The sequence below is a fragment of the Podarcis raffonei genome, chromosome 2, assembly GCF_027172205.1.
Source record: "Podarcis raffonei isolate rPodRaf1 chromosome 2, rPodRaf1.pri, whole genome shotgun sequence".
Taxonomy (NCBI): Eukaryota; Metazoa; Chordata; class Lepidosauria; order Squamata; family Lacertidae; genus Podarcis; species Podarcis raffonei.
Window position 1 is genome coordinate 4,996,041 of NC_070603.1, and position 16,513 is coordinate 5,012,553.

A 16,513-nucleotide genomic window follows, 5' to 3' on the forward strand; every position below is an offset into this window, starting at 1 on the left:
TGACTAAAGATGGGCTTTTCTGTTGTGATGGTGAAGGTGGCACAAGAGCATGGCTCACTTCCTACCCTGGCATTCTCTCCCTTTTGGAATTTCATGCTTAAGTTTCTTTTAGGAGTCAAAATCCAAATTACTCTATCAGATGCAGGATAATCTCCACCTAAAAAAACAAAACAAAACCCACTTTGAGGCAGGTCTCCTGGATCTCCTTGCTGGCAAACTCAAATGCTTGACTATTCATGGAGGGAAAGAGAAGGCAACCAGGAACTGCAGCTGGAAATCTTTTGATGTGGCCATGGCGAAGAGCTCAGAACTACCTGGGGTCTTGTAGGAAATGTGGACAGTCTTCTGTCCTTGAGAAAGGCCATTCAGTAGCACACATGTGACCTTTCCCCAGAGTGAGTAATCCTCCCTGACTGCTGCTGTGCTTACTGTTGCAGCAAAGCTTGTAAATTGACTTGACCGTGACAAGTACAAATCTCCCAAGCAGATTCAAAACTTGGGACACCTAATGTATAAGACAGCCTGCAGAACTTGGGACCCTCTTGGTTGCCCTCCTCTGCATGCATTCCAGCTTGTCAATATCCTTCTTAAATTGTGGTGACCAGAGCGACACAGGACTCCAGTCAACTTCTGATCAAGGCAGAATACTTCCCTTGATCAGGACACTAGACTTCTGTTGACGCAGCTTTTCTTTGCTGCTGCATCACACTGTTGGCTCATGTTAAGTTTGTGGTCCACTAAGATCCTTGTCACATGTACTACTGGCAGTCTAGGTATTCCCCATCATATTTGTGCATCTGGTTCTTCCTACTTAAGTGCAGAACCTTGCATTTGTCCCTTTTAAAATTCATTTTGTTAGTTTGGGCCTAGTTCTCCAAACTGTTAAGGTCATATTGAATCCCGATTTTGTCTGCTGTGGCATTAGCTACCCCTCCCAGTTTGGTGTCATCTGCAAATTGGATGATCATCCTCTCAATTCCTTCATCCAAGTCGTTTATAAAGAGATTTGGCCTGCCTGACATTCACCCTGCAACTATTGGCTTCTTCCTTTGTGATTTCTCCTTTCTTCCATTTCTTATGCATTCTGGTTCTGGGAGGCGGGAGGCAAGACACAGAGATGAGCCAGGCTGGTGAAGAGTCTCAGGTATCCCCCCCTCCTGCTGTGACAGGCTTTCTCCCCCCCTCCATAACTAGAAAAGGAGAAAGGGACTGAAACAGGTAGAGCAGCAACAGGCTGCCTGCAGCAGGGGTCAGCAACCTTTTTCAGTCATGGGCCGGTCCACTGTCCCTCAGACCTTGGGCGGGAGCGGACTATATTTGGGTGTGTGTGTGAAATGAACGACTTCCTATGCCCCACAAATAACCCAGAGGTGCATTTTAAATAAAAGGACACATTCTACTCATGGAAAAACACGCTGAATCCTGGGCCAGATTGAGAAGGTGATTGGGCCGCATCTGGCCCACGGGCCTTCGGTTGCCTACCCCTGCAGGCACACAGTCTCTTATTGCTTGGAAAAAGAACTGGAGAGGAAGATGCATAGAGGGCTGGGGTCTTTCAGTCTCGGCAACTGAGTTCATAGAGTAAGACCTACAGGGAATGAGCTGCTGTGCTTATTAGGCTAGACACCCAGCCAAGTCTGTGAAGATAGGTTTGGGGTTTTTTGCTAATAAAGTATTTCCAACTTTGGATGGTGGGATTTACTGGCTAGCTTGCTCTGTGACAACAGACATGCACTTCACCTCTCCCCTACTTCAGACATCGCTGGTCCTCCTCTCCCATCATCCCTGCTGCCCATGGACCCTGCTGGCTGGAGATGTTGGGAGTTAGAAACCAACAGCATCTAGGCTGCTCTTGCTATAGTAGATTCTCTGCTCTTTCTGCCATCCCGTTTCCTTAATGAAGGCAGCTGGGGGGGGGGGCGGAGATGCTAATAAAACTAATGTGAATAACAAAACAATGGTAAGCAAAAGGGGGGAAATCAGAAACAGGAGTCTTGGATGGCTGACAACCACATACTGGGCAAGAACCGCAGGGAATGGATCTTGGCACCAGGTCTCCTTTGTGAAATTCCCCATGGCATCCCTGTTGTTTCTTTTGGAAGACAAAATGCTGAACGGAGTGGCCCGCTAGTCTAATCCAGCAGGGCAGTTTTTTAATCTTCTGGTGAGCTCTTTGTTTTTTTCTTTTCGCAAATATTTTTTTATTGTGCACATTAAGCAAATTTGGGGACAGGGTGGCTCCAGTTAGGTCCTAGGTTAGGAGGACAAGAACCCCTCAGAATTTGTATCAAAGTTGCTCCTCGCTTAAGAGTACCAGTGATCCTGTTTCCGTCAGCTGGGCTGTCAAGAAATATTTGGTGATGAGCTGACCTCTGATTGACAGGCCTGTTATATGTACATATATGTGTACTCATATGTACATAGAAGTGTGCATATCGTGTGGATAAAGGGGTCATGGCTCACTTTCCCTGCTCTGCTGAGCAACCTCTGAGGCAGGAAATCCATGCCTGGGGTAGCTGAGATAGAGACAGTTGAGTGGAACGTGCCAACTAAAGAGTCAAGCTAGCAATGAAGAGCAAAGAGGAATCGTTGCTGAGGTTTCTGGGAAATCCAGGTCAAGGGGTAACGGGTGGGAAACACTTGACTTGACAAAAGATACTGAGTGCCTTCAGCTCCACTTTCCCTGAAGGCTGACGTTCCCCTTCTGTGTGATAGGTTGCTGACTTTTCTGCCAGCCTCTGTGCTTGTCCCCTTTACCTGCAGCAATGTGCAAGGTGATAATGCTCACCTCCTTTGCTGATGTGAAGAGCTTCATCCAGTGTTTAAGGCCACAGCTACAGAACTAAAGTGTCTGCAGCTGCAGCACATTGGAGTTAGCAGCATAAGCTTTTTATTGAGCATTCATGCTGATTTGGTTGCGGGGCTTTTGTTCATCCTGCACTTTTCAATGCCCTTTCCTGTCGCTTTCCTTACAGCAGAAAGTCCCCTTTAAAAGAAAAGGGAAGCAGAGTACTTCCATCTACTTTAATTGTGCCTGATGCTTTTGAATTATGGTGCTGGAGGAGACTCTTGAGAGTCCCATGGACTTCAAGAAGATCAAACCTCTCCATTCTGAAGGAAATCAGCCCTGAGTGCTCACTGGAAGGACAGATCCTGAAGCTGAGGCTCCAATACTTTGGTCACCTCATGAGAAGAGAAGACTCCCTGGAAAAGACCCTGATGTTGCGAAAGATGGAGGGCACAAGGAGAAGGGGACGACAGAGGATGAGATGGCTGGACAGTGTTCTCAAAGCTACCAGCATGAGTTTGACTAAACTGCAGGAGGCAGTGGAAGACAGGAGTGCCTGGCGTGCTCTGGTCCAGGGGGTCACGAAGAGTCGGACACGACTAAACGACTAAACAACAACAACAATTTAATTTAATTAATCTAATTTAATTAATACCTAAAATTACAAGATGTGTTTGATTCCCTCCTGCAAAATACTGACAGTGTGGAGACAGTCATAGAGTAAGTGACAGAAAGGAGAAGGACTTCTGGGAAGAGCCAGATCAACTCTGGGAAAAGCCCAGAGCTGCAGAAGCAAGCAGTCCATCCTTCCAGCCTGCTAATCACATGCAGGTATCACTCAACAGGTATCTAGAGCAGCCTTTCCCCAGCCTGGCATCTTCCAAATGTTGTTGGATTCCCATCAGTCCTATCCAGTATGACCAGTGGGCAGGCAGGGTAGAACTTGTGTCAGCCACAACATCTGGAGAGCAGGATGCTGGGGAAGACTGAAGGCTCATCCACACTTCCGCTTGCCTCCGGGAAAGCCCATTGTCCACCGCTGAACTGGAACAAACTTCAACTGGGTTTTCTCTAGATTGACTTTTGCTCTGATTTAGTGCTAAAGAGCAGGATTTCCAGGGGAAAGCAGGACAAGTGGGAAACTGCTTGGACCCATGCTTTCTATGTATGGGGCAAGTAGAAGTGTGGACAAGCCCTGACTCTAGAGACAGACATAGAATTTTTTTGTACCAGAAACAAAAATTCAAAATGACATGAATTCAACAGCGTAAATAGGTTTTGATGGATGTAATAATGGAATACTGAATGGTATAGTTTTTGTAAAATATTCAGGGATTTATGATTTGTAAAATGAACCATGGAAAGAGAAGGGACATCATTGATACCTTAAGGATGTAAAATGAGTATTTTAAATTGTAAACCAGAAATATCTCTCTCTCTCTCTCTCTCTCTCAAAATGACACACCCAGCCACACATAAATGACAGCAGCTTTTAATTTTTCTCTCAGAACAGCTAAGCATTCTGTATATGAACTTTTGCATGAATTTCCCTACTTCTGCACATTTTTGCAAGCAATTTCCCTGAATGTAATATGCTTTGGTATGCTATATTTACTAATATCTGCTGCTTTCATTTTATATAGACATTTTTGTACATATCATTCGGTTGGAGAACAGCATTACAAAATTTGGAGCGGTGTGGATTTTGAAAAATAGCTGTGTTTTGGTTCACATACTGTTCCAGGGAGTGTGAACCAGAGACTTCCATGTTAACATGTTAACATGTTCTTTATCCCTAGGTGGGAGGGAGGGAAATTAAATGCAAAAAGAGCAAACAGTTATTACTACCTGAATGCAAAATAATTACAGTAATTAACATGACAGAATTAGGGGAACATCCTGGCTTTGGTGTTCTAATTAACACATGTAGTGCAATTTTAAAAAAGGAAGATTGATTTGCTGATGACAATTCTTCCGATGACTGTGCTATGGGAGCAATTCAGCCTGTACTGCAACACACTTAGCATAACAGTCAATCCAGCCCTGGCCATGTCTAAAGATCCTTTTCATTGCACAGGCTCCTTTCTGCTTCTCGCCCTCTCCTCCTTTTCCTTCTTGCTGCTTTTCAGCTGAAGAGCTCTTGTGACGCAGGAACCAGTTCCAGCAAGGGCTTCAAGGGCCACTTTGGTTGGGGGTACTCAGGGCATCAATTTGCTCCTCTGTTAGTTGGGATTGCTTTACCCAGCTCCACACATATCAAGGCAGCAGTTTTAAAGGGGCACGATTCCTCATCCACTGCAAGAATGGCTTTGCCCCATTGCTAAAAATAAGTAAACCCAAAATAAACAAATTGATTGTCGTGCCAAAGATTTGATTCTGTCTGGCAGTGATCTCCTAGTAGATGCTACTTTTTGGATGGCTAAAGGGTTCCCCTCTGCCATATTTGCAGCCTGGCAGACTGAGCAGGGCTTGGGGAGTGTTTTGTACAGTCATAGAATTGTAGAGTTGGATCTGGACCCTGAGGATCATCAAGTCCAACCCTTTGCAATGCCAGAACATGCAGCTGTCCCTTACGGGGATCGAACCTGCAACCTTAGCATTCACACTCATGAGGGCATGCCTTATTTCTGTACTATTTGCACCTATTGTAAGACTGGGTGTGCATAATTATTCCCCCCCCCCAATGTGCTTGTGTCCAATGAAGTCACACAGGGATATCGCAGAGTTGCTCTTGGTTTGGCTTCCTGCAATGCAGGGCTTGTGCCGCTGCAACAGCAGTGGGAGGGAAGTTGTTAAACGGAAATAATTAAATGGAAATAACTGTACATAGGCTTTGTTTCCCCACAATGGGTGATCAAAGGCCCACAGGCACCACCTGGCCCTCCGCACCTCTCCCTCTCCTGCTCTGGAACATCAGGAAATGGGAGGAGTGGTTGCAATGTACTTAGAGCTGGGAGCCACCATTGCACTGCATGGAACCGCTCTCTGCATTGAGCTATGGAAGCCTTCCTCATGGGCAGCGCGTGGTGCTTTATGGAGGGGCAGGGAAATGGATTTCAGTGGCCTTGGCCGCCGATAAGCCATATGCCAATACAGTGGTACCTCTGGATGTGAACGGGATCCGTTCCGGAGCCCAATTCGCATCCTGAAGTGAATGCAACCCGCGTCTGCGCGGGTTGCAATTCGCCGCTTCCGCACATGCATGTGACGTCATTTTGAGCATCTGCGCATGCGCGAGCAGCGAAACCCAGAAGTAACGCGTTCCGTTACTTCTGGGTCGCCGCGGAGCGCAACCCGAAAACACTCAACCTGAAGCTACTTCAGCCCAAGGTATGACTGTAGCTGCTAGCTGATGGGAGCGAGCCAGAAGAGCAATTTCAACACAGAATGATTTGGTGCTAACTATTTATTAGCAAAAACAGGATCTGCACAGGAGTGTCAGGCCTAATGAGCACAGCATCTCATCCCCAGTAGGTCCCTAAGAAGCAGTTGCTGAGGCTGAATGTCCCTGCCTCCCCACAGCTGCCTAAGCCCCCTCCTCTCCAGGGTTTGTGCCAAGCAATCGGAGACTGAGTCTATAAGTCACCAATCTCTCCTCCACCCTTTTCATGTCTCTTCTGGTTCTGGGAGACAAGGAGGGAGGGGAGCCCATCACAGCAGAAGGGGAGACGTCTCTGCCTCTTCACCAGTCGGATTCATCTCTGCCTCATGGCCACCCTCCTCTCCTGCTTCAGCTTCTGCCTCTGATTCTGGACTGCTCTCTGCCACAGACTCCCGCTGCTCACTAAGCTCCGTTACCTCTTCGGCTTCTGACACCTCCTCTTCCCAGTCTTCTCCCTGTGACCACTCATTGCCATCTTCCTGGGCTCTGAGCCTTCTTCCCCTAACTGCTTCCTCTCACCGTTCCTCTGTGTCCAGCCTGTCTGTGACACTAGCCTCAGGCGGTGGATTGAATGGTAGCAGAATCAGTTGATGGGGTCACAGGGACCAATTTCAAAAGAAATAAATCTGTTGCCAAGTCTCCATTCCCTATGGTAGGTGACATCCCCAGGGCTGTAAGCCGCAAAGGGAACTAAGGTTACGTGGAATGGGCAGGTTACATGTTTGAAGCGGCGGTGTAGAGGTTAGAGCAGAGTTTCCCAAACTTGGGTCTCCCAACTGTTTTTGGACTACAACTATCAAGAACAGCGATCAGGGATGATGGGTACTGTAGTTCAAAACAGCTGGAGAGCATTTGGCTGGGACCTGGGGAAGCCTTCTGCAACAGTCATTACAAATGGAAAGCTTAAAACTGGACTGGCGAAACTGCAGCCCTCCAGACATTGATGCAATGTGACATTTCTGCGATGAAAATAGGAATGCTCTAAATAATAATAATAATAATAATAATAATAATAATAATATCCAACCCATAATAATTATACCTCACCCATCTGACTGGGTTGCCCCAGGCACTCTGGGCAGCTTCCAACATATAAAAACACATTAAAAAACTTCCCTATCCACAACTGCCTTCAGATGTCTTCTCAAGGTTGTATAGTTATTTATCTCCTTGGCTTGGGGGGGTTGCAAAGCTCCATACCCTTCAACATTTCTCTGATGAAAATAGGGACGTCCTGAGGAAAATCGGGATGGCTTCTTTAAATCTGGAACTGTCCCTGGAAAATAGGGACACTTGGAGGGCCTGTTGATGGACTTCAACTCCCATGATTATTTACCCATGGCTGCTGGGAGTTGTACTCCTGCAACATCGACAAACGTGAGAAGAGCCTGCTGGCCCACTTAGGCCAGCATCCTGTTCTCACAGAGACTGACCACAAGCAGGACCAGAGCCCAGGAGCCCTCTCATGGATAGATAGCCTTCTCCTCCACAAATTCATTGAATCCTCTTCCAAAGCCACTGCCTCCTGTGGGAGCGAGTGAGGGCCACAGATTCCCCACCCCCATTATAGATTAAGAAATAGAATATGGAATCGTTCAGTTGGAAGGGACTCTTGAGGGTCATCTGTCCCAACCCAGGAACCTCAACTAAAGCATCCATGACAGATGGCCAAGTACCTTCTAACACATAACTTACATTAGCTTGTGTCAAGGCTTCCTGTTTTCCTAATAACTTCCTATTAATAGTTTTCTTTTGATTGAGCCATGGAAGAATCATAACCCTCAGAACTTGGGAGGTTCCCCCCTTTCCCTCCCCACCCACCCTTTCCACTACCCATTTCTGGAGGGTTCTTTTAACCTCCTTGCAAAGGGTCTACATCAGGAGCCCTGGCTTTGCCCCAGCTCTGTTGCTATTTATATCGGCTCTGCGGCTGTCCCATTGGACATTTTTGACAAATGGCCTTGCCTTATGACTTTCAGGCTATTGTAAGGAAAGATAGGCAGGCAGCTGCTTGCTTGTCGAAGGGTGTTTAACAAGCGAGGTGGGGGGGGAATGTGACAATGAGGGGTCAGAGGCCAGGGAGGGGCTGCAGAGCGGAGAAAGGCTTACGTGCTGAGACTGGACTCAGGGGCACCGAGCGGAGGCCCGGATGGGCTGCCCAGGAGGAGAGGACAGGATGGATCTGCCACTTACTTCCCACCTCGTCCCTCTCCATCCCCAGAGCTGGCAAGCGCTCCTTGGCCGCAGACTCCAGCAGCTGGCAACAGAAGAGTTCTTTTGAACTGATTAAAGAGCCCATTGTGTCTCTTTGGGGGGTTAAGTTTCTCCAAATGGAATCTGAGCTTACCAGGAAAAGAAAAAAAACAGTGATAGTTGTGGGCCAAGGCAGCAAACTCCCAGCATAGAAAGGGCTTCTCTGCTCTAACCATTAAGCACAATTATTTATTTCCATCAGCACTGGCACATGGTTGATCATATTCAGTCAAGGGGGCCACATACAGCCACCAGGGATTCCAGGAGGGCCTCATCTTTTGCCTCTTAGAAATCAATTAATGCTGCACCATAACTTAAAAGCACATGGCTTCACCCAAAGAACCCTGGGAGCTGTAGTTCGCTCCTCACAGAGCCACAGTTCCCAGCACCATGATTCTTTCAGGGTAAGGCTTGCATTTTAAATGTGCTTTAAAAGTATGGCAGGTGTGGAGCTCCAGTTCACTTTAACATAATGGAACAAAAGGAGCTGCAGTTAGATGTGCCCATCTCATTTCTCACCGGGAAAAACCACTTGCAGAAAAATACATTTCAGAAGACTCCTGAAGGTTTTAAAAAGGCAAAAGTCAGTGTGTGTGTATGTTAAATGGAAGCTGTGCTGTAGCAGAGCAGTGCCAAGAGAGGTCCAAACAGTAATTGGGTTTGCATGGAGTGAATGTGACTAGACAAACAGTATGAGGGTGTTTCTCCCTCTGTCCACCCTATGGAAAGGAACTACTCTCAGTAGACTAGGGGAACTATGGCCCTAATAGGAGCCGACTTCTAGGGGCCAAGGTCCCTTCGCACCCCCCCAATAAAATATTTGAGGGGGCTGGGCCCTCCAAAATTGATAGGCATTGCAATTCAAATGGTGTGGGTGTGCCCTGTCATATGATCGATTATGCGGGGCTGGGCTTACCTGCCCCTCAATATTTTATTCTTGTTGGCACCCTGATGGCCCTCCAGATGTCATGAACTGGCAGGACTTTGGGGAGGAGGAAGAGGATCCCAGCAAGGGGTGCAGCTGAGACTGGGTCACATAGGGGCAAGCTGGGGATGGGGAAGGAGAGGTTGGTGTACTTGCAGGGGGACAGAGGATGACGAGGGGTCAGTGGCCAGTGCACAGGAAACCAAGCAACAGGACCCCTCGCCAGAACCAGAGAGGCCCCTGTCCCCATGAACACGGTGAGTCCTGAGATATAGGGAACAGTGGGCGGGCGCTCCAGGAAGCGGGCCAGGGCCTGCAGCCCAGTTCACTAGCTGGCCAGGTGGGGAAGGAAGCATGTGATTCCTCAGCTGAGCAGGTGAGAGTCCCAGGCCTTATCAAAGCCAGATGCTGCAATCAGCAGGCAGAAGGCAGCAAGGCTGAGGTGCTGTGTCTGCTCAACTGCCCTCATTGAGGAACCTCGTTTTGGACACTCCTGGACCTCCATGAGTTTTACTTTGGGCATGACTCTGGACTGCATCCTGACTTCGGACTTGGATTGACCCTGAACCTCATTTTCTGACTTTCGGCCTTCGACTTTGGATCTCAGACCGTGGACTTTGAGGATGCTGATCGACCCTCGGATTTTGGACTTGGTCTTGGCACACTGTTGGGCTGCCAGGTAGGTCAGGGGATCAGGACATCAGGTGTTCCTGGACTACAACTCCCATCATCCCTGACCACTGACAAGTTGGGGCTGACAAGCTTTGCATTTGTACATCTGGAGGGCCATGGGTGTCTCAACCCTGAAGTAGAAGAAAGACCAAAGACCTTTTGGGGATAACCTCAGAGCTGGCCCAGACGTGCTTTTTCATCCCTTGACAGTGGCAGCATCAGGGGGCCATGACATGCGTGTTGCAAGAAGGCGTTATAGATCTGCCCCACAGTCAGACAGCACTTCTGTAGCTAACGCATCGCTTGCCAGTGATTCAGACCACACATTCTGCTGCCAGCCATCAAGTGCTAAATAATAATCGAGTGATGTCCTTGCATGTGATAATCAGCCCTCGCCTGACCGTACATATACCTAACACCGTTTCCCTTTTGTTCTCCTAAATGCAACATAAACATGCTGTCCATTTCTCAATGTGTTTCTCAGGGGGGCTGTGCGGTTGAACCTACCAGGCCGACGCAGCGCCACACTCCCCTAGGAACCACCTCAGCCTATTCTGGCCTCTGCGTCGCGTGTTTGGGCCAGCTTCCTGCCCTCGGACAATGGCCCTGGGAGGGGGAATGAAGACGACACCCAAGTCCAGGCCCAGCACTCCACACCCCACGGTTACCCTGGCAGGCTGCGAGCTGCCAGCTGGCCAGGAGCCAAGACTAATCCTCGGAGGCCCATCCAAAAACACAGGAACCCATCCGGGAGTGATCCTCCCCACAAAACAATGAGAGACTGAGGGGGAGCTCCCTGCGGTGGGATTCGGGACTCAGGCTGACAGGACGTGCCGAGCCAGCAGGCCAGGCAGCCAGCCGCCGAGATAAGACGCCACTGGGAACAATAGAAGGAATTGGAAAGGCTGCAGGCTGGGGCAAGCACCACCCAGACTTTGAAGAATGAGCCTTCTTGGCGCTGGAAGCTAAGTGGCCAAAGCAGGCTGGGGCTGGAGATTTGTTGGTGGCAAAGGAAGGTGGCAGTAGTGTGGCGGCAGCCGGCCACACCTGGGCAGCTGCACAGAGCAGCACTTTTGCAGGGAGCATTGCTGGGGGCTGCGGAAGCAGCTCTTTGAGAACCAAGCCTCACTGGGGACATAGAAACTTAGAAAGCTGGGTATGTCTAGCATAATGACTGGTGGAGTCTCTCCAGGTGTTGCTGTCTCCAGCTGCGGAGGTGAGCATAGTTGTCATGGCTAGTAGCCGTCCATAGGCCTCTCCTCCATGAATTGGTTTTAAAGCCATCCAAGATGCTGCCCATCGTTGCCTCCTGGGGATGCAGGATGGAGATGCCGGGGACTGAACCCGGGACCTGCATGCAAAGCAGATGCTAGTTGAACTTCAGGCTGGGGAAGCAGTCCGTGCTTCGCTGCTGTTAGGTGAAGAATGGAAACGCACACAGTTGTGCAGTACAGTAGAGCAAGAACTGAGACTGTGGCATTGTACACATTGTAGCTTTAAATCGCATTTGAAGCACATTCGTTTCCTCAGAGAATTGTGAGCGTGTCAGTTTCAACAGCTTACAAAGTAAGTAAAGTGAGGTATGAGTGAAGTATTCGTGGGACTGCGCCCGACTCATTTCAGATCAGCTTCTGGGGTGGGCAGGTGAGGGGGACTTGCCTTCACCTGCATTGGTTGGAGGGAGAGGGGCAACATTAAAACCAGGAGCAGGGCACCTGGCAGTTGGTGGGTGACGTGCATTAGTTGAGGAACAAAATGCATGTGTGGTTTGGGCTGAGACCGGAGAGAGCTGCCAGTGTGGACCTGGTGCACCTCCACTCCCATTCCAACAGTTCATTCCTCTGCTGTGGATAAATGTGGGAAAATAATAATAGTGAAAAAGTACTGAGAGAGGCAACAAGCAGGAGACGCCTGGTTTAGTACTTAGAGGCTAGGAGTGTATCTTCCATGATTCCTCCCCCCGCCCTTCTACCATCACCATGTCCCCTAAAAAAGCCTTGTAGGGAAGGCTTGAGCTTGGGAGAGGGGGCTGGCGCCATTGGCTGGCGCCGTTTAGCTGTTCTGTCTGGTCCCCTGCTTGTCTCCTGCTGGACCCCAGCAGCTTACCAGTGCTGTGTGCCCTCAGCTTGCACCCAAGCAAATAATAGTTTCTGTGTTTGGTGTGGTGGAGCTAAGAGAGAAAGCTGGAGGGGGGGGCGGGGAGAGAAGCAGAAAACCTGGAGTCAGAGCCTGTGCTGAGCTGGGACTATGGGCTGCCCAAAAAAAGCATTTATTTTGATAGCAGCTCTTGGCCCAAGATGCTGTTTCAGCGAGAAGGTTCTGTTTATAGAAAGGGATTTTGCTCTGGTGCAGGTTACGCAAAGGCCAGGCTATCCTGCAGGAGACAAAACAAGTCTGTAAGGGTAAATGTGGGGACTCAGGTTAAACATGCTGCCAAGGGAGTTTGGTCTCCACAAAAAAAGAAGAGAAAAAGAGCCACCGTTTGTTTTTGTTATAATAGAGCATGTTTGAAATCACTTATCATGAATTACATACCCCCTCCATTCATTTTGGCCACCCTGTAGTACTCACAGCTCAAGCGTGGTAAAGAGGAGGCTTATTTCTACTCTGGGACGAGGGAAGATCCCTGATATTGAAGTCAGACCACTGGCCCATGTGGCTTAGGGTTGTCTTCTCTGATTGGCAGTGGCTTTCTAGAGTTTCAGAGAGGGAATCTTTTCTAGGCTTGTTTGAAAATGCCAGGAGTCAAACCTGGGACCTTCTGCATGCAAGGCAGACGCTCTACTCCTGAGCTCAAACCCTTCCCTGGGGCAGGGGAGAGTTGCACTCTTGGTTCTGTGATTGTGAATTAGGAAATGGGGGTGCAAGCTCAAATATCCCTTTATGCCAGGGCTGGGAACCTCCAGCCCATAGGACAATTCTGGCCCGCCGGGGGTCCAAGTTAGCTCAAGAGGCCTGTTCCTGCAAACCATGCTCATCTGTTAAACAGCAGGTGTCAACGGGGGTTCATTCACACTTCCAAGCTTTCTAAGTCTCAGCAGTTTCACCCATGCCCTGCTCCCTTCCTAGGAAAAACCCGCTCTTTCGTGCTAAATCGGAGCAAACGTCAATCCAGAGAAAACCCAAATTGTCATTTGCTCTGATTGAGCACTAAAGAGCAGTTTTCTCCAGGTGGGGTGGGGTGGGGGAAGTAGTGGGAGAAGAGGAAGTGTTGATAAACCCTGAGTGATGTCAGCTGATGGACCAGGAGGCAAGGTTAAATTCTGCTAGGTTCTGCTTTGCCAGCACATTCCCCGTGCAAAACACACTGGCAAAGCAGACACTTGCAGCCAGCAGATTGAACTCTCTGCTCACCAGCTGAGAGTAGACCCCCCCTCCCCACATTTCTGTTACTTTACTGTGCATTCATTCTGATTCATTTGTGGGGCACTTTCATCCTGCATGCTTCTTGATTTCTGGGGTATTTATACAACTTCCAATTAATTTGTTTATTCATCCCACACATTTCAGTGCCTTTCCCTGTCACTTTCCTAACCGCAAAAAGTCTGGGTTTTAAAAACTGGATTTGTTAGGATCATTGAATTGTAGAGTTGGAACGGACCCCGAGGGTCATCTAGTCCAACCCCCTGCAGTGCAGGAATCTCACCTAAATCATACATGACCGATGGCCATTGAACTTCTGCTTAAAAACCTTCAAGGAAGGAGAGTCCACAACCTCCTGGGGGAGACTGTTCCACTGTCAAACAGCTCTTCCTGTCAGAAAGTTCTTCCTGATGTTTAGCCAGAATCTCCTTTCCTGCAACTTATAGTCACTGGTTCGAGTCCTACTCTCCAGTGCAAGAGAAAACAAGCTTGCTCCATCTTCCATGTGCAAGCCCTTAAGATATTTGAAGATGGCTTTCATATCTCCTCTCAGAAGAGTGAGCATTAACCCCCAAATCTTCGTTTGTAATAAGTAGGATTTGGCAGCCAGCTAGTGAGGAGTCGTGCTTTTCCAGGGATAGTCAATGTGGTGCCCTTCAGGTACTTTTGGACTATGACTCCCAGCAGCCATAGCCAGTGCTCAGGGCTGATGCTAGAGCAGCAGAGTAGTTTAATCCACCTTAGGTGCACAAACCTGAGTTTCTCAGCATGCGCTTGCGTCCATCCAAGGTGCAGGAGCCTTGCACTCCTTTTCACATGGCCATCCTGCAGGGAGCTTTTGGTTGTGCCACCTCCACAGGTGAGTGGACCTCAGCAGGTGCCTAGCTTTGCCACCCCCTGATGCCAGTTCTGATTTGAAGTAAGTGAAAGTAAATTCTTGGACAGAGTTGCTTCCTATTATTTTATAGCATGGTTATGTGCATATTTTGGAAAATGGGATCATTTCTTACAAGAATTTAGTTGCAAACTGCTGCCCAAAATGCCACCAGCTCTCCCAGCTCACTGAGCCCAGTTACCTCTTCAGCTTCTGACACCTTCTCCACACAGTCTCTCCCTCCGACCGCTCATCATTGTCCCACCACAACTCCCCGGCCTTGGTGATTCTGCAGCTGGTCCCTTCCACCATTCCTCTGCGTCCAGCCAGTCTGTGACACACATACTTGCATGATGCTAAGACACCCTGTGTATCCACCAATGTCTCCCAATGTGTACCATTAAGGGGAGGGCTTCCTCCTTGATTGCCCCCAGCAGCAACAAGCATTTCCCAACCATGAACTGCTTCAGCAGCTGCCACTGCCTCCAGCCCAACCCTCTGTCTGTTGCATTGGTTTGCCAAGTGTCCCAAAGAAGTTCGTGAGCACAGAAGGTCCCTGTCTGAGGCCATGCCCAGGACCCAACAATCTTCTGCATGCTACCTCTTCTCTTGCCTGCTCCTATCTTAACACCAGTCACTGATTCCTTGAATTTATCTCATCCTTTGGAAAAGCCACGTGCTAGGCCTTATCACAACATCCTATAGCGATGGATTCCGTGGGTTAATTGCATATTGTGAAGGAATACTTCCTTTGGTCTGTCCAGCTGACCTCTATTGAGAGCTAGTACAGGGCAGATGTGCAGAGAGGATGATGGACTGGGTGGGGTGACTTGGGCTGAAATCTCTGCTCACTGGGTGTCCTTGGACAAACCTCTGTCCCTCCAAGACACTTCACAGGTTAGTTGTGGAGATAAAATGGAACAGTATGTTCTACGTATGTTCTTGTAGGAAGGGCAGGATGCAAACATGATACATACATAAAATACTGCTAATCGCTTCAGTTGGATGACGCTGAATTTGCAGAGAGAATAATCTCTCTCCATTCACGCCCTGTGATTATACTCTGTCAAGACCTACCTAGAAGTGACATGAGAGATCCCATCCTTGCTGGTTCTTCTATTTTGCATGAATGCTCCTATGTGGGTTCTTGGTTTGGATCTGAGCTGTGGTGGTCATGGAGTGTATCTTGGGGGTTCAAAGGGACCTGGGCCCCTTTCAGCTTTTGAGGCCCCAGGGTATAAGAAAAATTTAAAATGACGACACACAAAAACAAGCAGAGGCATTTTAAATTATTTAATATGACAAAAATCTATATCAGTATGCAAAATTGGGAGGGGGCAGATGGATTCAGCTAGCCTGTTCCATGAATGGAATCCAGAGCAAGGTGCAATGGGACTTCCCTCTCTCATCCCCCCACCTGCACTCTGCACCTCACCAAATCTGCCCTGGAGGGTTGGGAGAACCCCTGAGGATCAATCTCCTTAGTGCTACGTTGAAGCCCACCCCATGTCTTTCCCCTAACCTCCTCTTACGTGCTTAAACTTGCATGCCACATTTTCATCTGGTGCACATAAAAACAAGTTGCAAAACATATCAGATGCCAAAAAATAAGGTCTACGTCTGAGACCCCCTTTGAGCTTGTGGCTCAGGCCAAATCCCTCTGCCCACAAGTAAGTGGCCGGGGTGTGATAGTTTTCCCAATGCTGTTTCCTTGATTTCAATCCCTGCTATCCAAAACTACTTGTAGCCAAAGGGGTAGAGAAGTCAGGGACAGTCTGGTGCCTAGCTTTGCCCCTTTTCACGGCTGCTGCAGCTGCAAGTAATGACTTCGATTTTGTTTAGGTCTATGGTATGAAATTATTACTATTTTTTGATACTCATTTATTGATCCTCTGTTGTATGAAGGGACATAGTTTTCAAACGGGCCTTGGCTTGTTTTGTTTTTTCTTCTCTTTCACCCCACCCCCACCCCCCACTAAAACAGACAGACAGACAAACAAACAATCCATGGTCTGCTTAGGAACAGGAGCTCATGCTGGAGAACCAAGGGAAATGGAAAGATAACAAAGGACAGTTTACTATATTGTTCCAACTAGGGAAGCGTCTGGTAATCAGGGATGTCTAAGGGGGTGGGAAAGCTGTCCTCATGCATGACTCAGAGGGCACCTAGAGGCATCAGAGCCTTGGTGCCCTGCACCTGACCCTTAGCACCCTGAGCTTCCGCCCCCTTCCTGCCCCGACCCACATTCTGCTTCC